The 1500-nt window shown below is 42.1% G+C and overlaps 1 protein-coding gene across 21 annotated transcripts in view; it reads left to right on the top strand.

Annotated features, from left to right (window-relative positions):
- EPB41 (erythrocyte membrane protein band 4.1) overlaps positions 1 to 1500 on the top strand; it is a 220493-nt gene that overhangs the window by 217244 nt on the left and 1749 nt on the right. The gene's annotated exons all lie outside the window — the stretch shown is intronic.

Here is a 1500-nt window from a genome sequence, read left to right on the forward strand (position 1 = left end):
AAAAAAAAAAAATAAATAAATAAATAAATAAATAAAATAAAATAAAATAAAAGAGCCTGATTATAAGATGTGTGACATATTTGTTCATAGCCTTCAGATTTTTTTTCCTCTTGAAAATGATCAAATAGGCTGGGCAAGGTGGCTCATCCCTGTAATCCTGACACTTTGGGAGGCCAAGGCAGGCGGATCACCTGAGGTCAGAAGTTCGAGACCAGCCTGCCCGACATAGCGAAACCTATACTAAAAATATTAAAATTATCTGGTCGTGGTGGCGCATACCTGTAATCCCAGCTACTTGTGAGGCTGAGGCTGGAGAATCGCTTGAGCCTAGAAGGTAGAGGTTACAGTGAGCTGAGATCACACCACTGCACTCCAGCCTGGGTGACAGAGCGAGACTCTGTCTCAAGAAAGAAAGAGAGAAGGGAGGGAGGGAGGGAGGGAGGGAGGGAAAGAAAAGAAAAGAATCAATTAAAATGTATAGGATCAGTATCCATACTCTAAAACAGAAATGTGTAAGAGAAGAGCACAGAGTCTATTTTGTTTGCTTGCCAGATTTCTGTGGTATTCAAGAGGAGGAAAAAGGAGAAAGTAAATAGAGAACTGTAACTTTCTGTTTACTTAATAAAGATTTCAGTAATCCAGGCTGGGTGCAGTGGCTCATGCCTGTAATCCCAGCACTTTGGGAGGCCGAGGCAGATGGATCATGATGTCAGGAGATCAAGACCGTCCTGGCCAACATGGTAAAACCCTGTCTCTATTAAAAGTACAAAAATTAGCTGGGTGTGGTGGTGTGTGACTGTAGTCCCAGCTACTCAGGAGGTTGAGGCAGGAGAATAGCTTAAACCTGGGAGGCGGAGGTTGCGTGGAGCTACTGCAGTCCAGCTAGTGAGAGTAAGACTCCATCTCAAAAAAAAAAAAGGCTGTCCTATGCAGTACACAGCAGTAGATTAAAATTTGGGGTTTCGCGCAGTGGCTCATGCCTGTAATCCCAGCACTTTGGGAGGCTGAAACAGGTGGATCATGTTCAAGACCAGCCTGGCCAGCATGGTGAAACTCCATCTCTACTAAAGATCCAAAAAATTAGCTGGGCGTGGTGGCACGAGCATGTAATCCCAGCTACTCCGCAGGCTGAGGCAGGAGAATTGCTTGAATCGGGGAGGCAGAGATTGCAGTGAGCTGAGATTGCACCATTTCACTCCAGCCTGGGTGACAGGGTAAGCATTGTCTCAGAAGAAAATAAAAATAAATAAAATAAAATAAAATTTGGAGTTGAGTTTTCAGAATAATCTTTGCTGTTTCTTTTTCCTTTTTTGTTTGTTAATAGAGATAAGGTTTCACTATGTTGCCCAGGCTGGTCTCGAACTCCTGGCCACAAGCATTCCTTCTAGCTCAACCTCCCAAAGTGTTGGAATTACAAGTGTCAACTACTAAACCTGGCCTCTTTTTCTTTTCTTTTTTTTTTTTTTTTTTTTTTTTTTTTTTTTTTTTTTTTTTTTTTTT

This window comes from Cebus imitator, unplaced genomic scaffold, assembly GCF_001604975.1.
Source record: "Cebus imitator isolate Cc_AM_T3 unplaced genomic scaffold, Cebus_imitator-1.0 Scaffold87, whole genome shotgun sequence".
Taxonomy (NCBI): domain Eukaryota; kingdom Metazoa; phylum Chordata; class Mammalia; order Primates; family Cebidae; genus Cebus; species Cebus imitator.